This window comes from Mus caroli, unplaced genomic scaffold (assembly GCF_978045245.1).
Source record: "Mus caroli unplaced genomic scaffold, Mus_caroli_1 scaffold_15, whole genome shotgun sequence".
Taxonomy (NCBI): Eukaryota; Metazoa; Chordata; class Mammalia; order Rodentia; family Muridae; genus Mus; species Mus caroli.
In genome coordinates this window covers 107,350,198-107,353,602 of record NW_028227270.1, presented here as the reverse complement: position 1 = coordinate 107,353,602, position 3,405 = coordinate 107,350,198, and the positions used below count along the sequence as shown (strand labels likewise).

The window sequence follows — 3,405 nt, the reverse complement described above, 5'->3', positions numbered from 1 at the left end:
TTTAAATATCTTAGGTGGTAAACTTGTGTTTTTAAGAAGAAAGCAAGAATGTTTCTCACAACAGGGCCTGTGTTGTTATATATTTGAACTGCACTTAGTACTCTCTGCAGGGGAGGTACTTTGTTTAATTATGGGAGAGCAATTCCAGCAAGACACAGCACACTCAACTTCATGCTCGATACCAAAGCTGATGGTGAGGCCATTCTGAAAGGCCTTCAGTCCATTTTTTCAGGAGCAGGGGATGACAGAGTCAGTGCACACCTGGCAGGACCATGGCTATTTAGCAACTTTCATGAACAAGAATGGCAGCTTTGCCAATTTGTGAATTTATCCACATGGACTGGTGTTGCTGGACCTTCAGAGGTATGACAGTGATGTGCAAGGCAAACAAGAAACTGACAGCCTTCTGAACAAAGTAGAAGAAAAAATGAAGTAATTGAGTCAAGACAGTACTGGAAGGGTGAAGTGATTATCACCCACAGTTTGAGGAGGGGCCACTGACAGAAACTGGCCTACTGCTGATGGGTAACTGGTTGAGTGTGACATAGACGAAGTGGTATATGAAGAAGATTCACCCTATCAGAACATCAAATTTCTACACTCAAAGCAGTTTGGGAATATTCTCATCCTTGCTACACCCACTCCAGTGAAGACTGCGTGACAGGCCTAAAGGCTTGGACACAGTCCTGGGGCAAAGGGTTTCATGGAAACTCAGTCTCCTGGAACCTTAGCACAAATGCTCCAAACCTGTCCCTGCGTTAGTCAGTGTATGGATTTGTGTGCTTTCTTTTAGTATTGTTTTATTATAGATGCCTCCAAGAAATGATTTTACTAATTCCTAAATCAGGTTGAGCTCTACTGCCTGACCTTCACCAATGTCCTAGGCAGTCCTTGAGCTGACCCTGGGCTTGGAATTTTGTAAGAATGTCATTCATCCAGACAAAATGCCCCAGTGTTGACCGTAATCAGGCATCTCAGTTTGCTGGATAGGAGCTAGTATTCTCAGGGATAGTTCAAAATAGTAAACTTAGAATTCTCATTACAGACATGAATGGCAGCCTACATTACATAATAGTAGAAAGAAGGTGGGTTGTGTTTTAGGAGGAACTGAAGTATTGTGTTATTCATGAAAGGGTGAGTAGAACAGAATTTCCCTGGTGCTTTTTTTTTCACTAGGCCCAGAGGAATAACATAATTCGGTGGGTTTAACAACAGACTAGCATTGCATCAGATCTTTCACCTGGCTCCTGATTTTATATAGGGCTGTTCCTATCTCAGTTGTAAACACTGCCTGGCTCCCGTTAGCTTTCTATGTATGCATTTTCTTTGTTTTGTGTAAAGAACCATTGTGCATCTCGATGTACCTTGACTGATGTATTTGCCTAGATTTCTTGATTTTCTTCTGTATTATAAGTCTGGTGCTTACTTTGAGACATTACAGTCAGATACAACACTCCCTTGTGTTCGAGTCTGTTTGTCACTTTTCACTGACTCCCTGCTCACCTGTACCAGGACCCTGATTCTCCTTCGGATTGAGGGGCCAACTGAGGTCAGTCCATGGCACATCCTCAGTGGGGATGTTAATTTGGCAGAGAGTGACTTGGCCATCATGGGCAATGGTAAAGAAGACTACACTGGTAAAGATGTACTGATTCTGGGAGGCGTCAATGGAGGCATATTATGTGAAATTGTCAAACTGAAACCAAAGATGGTCACTATGGTAGAGACTAACCCAATGGTAATTGATGGATGAAAGAAATCCATGCAGAGAACATGTGGAGATGTCTTAGACAATCTTAAAGGAGACTGCTATCAGGTTCTTATAGAAGACTGTATCCCAGTACTGAAGGGAGAGAGTTTGACTATGTGATTAGTGATTTGACAGCTGTCCCTGTCTCTACATCTCCAGAAGAAGATTGCATATGGGAGCTCCTCAGACTGATTCTCAACCTGTCAATGAAGGTTCTGAAACAGGATGGAAAACACTTCATACAGGGGAACTGTGTCAACTTGACTGAAGCCCTGTTGCTCTATGAAGAACAGCTGGGGTGCCTATATTGTCCTGTGGAATTCTGAAAAGAGATTGTGTCCCTTCATACTTGGAACCTTGGGTGGTTTACACTGTTTGGAAGAAAGCTCAGCCTTAAAGATGAGCATCCCCTGAATGACGTGTGCTGCAAGCCTCCTTCCTGACCTCCATATGCCGTATATGCCATCAAATGAGTCAGGCAACTGCTCATGAATTCCTTCTAGTGGTTTTCATTTTTAATTATTATTTTTAATTTTAAAAAGCCAATGAGAAAAATGTATGTTTTGATGAGTTAGGGTGTTAATTTTTAAAAGACAGTCGAAGGACAATTAGACAGCCTAGGAAGACTGCAGAATGCATTGTCCCCCTAGAATGTGATTTTAGTACCTTTTTTTCCTCTGTGTGGGGTTTGGGTTTTGGTTTTGGTTTCAGTAGAACTTTAATTTGGACATGTGGAGGGATGAACATCATTGTTTTGTTCTGGAGAGAAGTTCCTGATAGTGTTTCTTCCCTCTCATCCCCAAAATTGACTTAGATATTAAAATTTGGTGCTTTTAAAGGTTTAAAAAGAGTGATTAGCAGTGCTTCAATTAAAATGACAAAGGAGACAAAAAAGGAGGGAAATTGTGACAGATCTTTGAAGGAAAATGGGGCCAAATTGAGATCATGTTAAGTAAAATAAGTCAGACGCAGAAATACAAATATTGCATGTTTCTCTTCTATGCCTAATCTACATTTCAACAAAAAGACAATGGAAGTAGAAGGGTGTTGGAAACCGGGCTGCGGCTAACATGAACTGGGTTACACCTGAGAGGCAAACCGGGGCTGAAAAGAGAGGGGAAACTAGGCAGACAAGAGAGAAATGGAGCCAAGACAATGTTCTGATCAAGGCTCAAATGTTTAATAAAAGTCTGCGCTTATAAAGAGGGAAACCCATTCCCTGTCACACCAAGTTTCTTGATGTTGAGATGCTAAGTTGTCAGCATAGCCTTTTAGCAGAAAGTCGCCAAATTCACAGGTTGTAGTTAACTCTGGAAAATCTTGGAGAACCGGTTCAGCCTCATGGCAGGTGGCAGGTAGTGTCACGTCAAAGGCAACTAATTGAGTCTGAGAAGCAGCACCGCAGGTGGCCCCCCTCAGTGGCATACAGTCTGAACCAGCCTGCCTAGGCTGAAGGAGGTTACAGAAGGGCCTATGTGGGAAGGGAGGCAAGAGAGGCAGTAGGTGGGTAAATATTATTAGTGTAGGTAATGGCTATTCCTGGTTGTCAATCAGGAATGAACTACAATCCAGAATTGTAGGGACAAATTTCCGACCTGGATCTTGGCAAGAAGATCTCTAAGTTCATGGTCAGTCTGTGACAAAACAAGTCCAGA

At 42.3% G+C, this 3,405-nt stretch overlaps 1 pseudogene; it reads left to right on the top strand.

The window, feature by feature from the left end:
* The first annotated feature begins 226 nt into the window (after positions 1-226).
* On the top strand, positions 227-2,147 carry LOC110308444 (spermine synthase-like; annotated as a pseudogene).
* Positions 2,148-3,405: the final 1,258 nt, after the last annotated feature.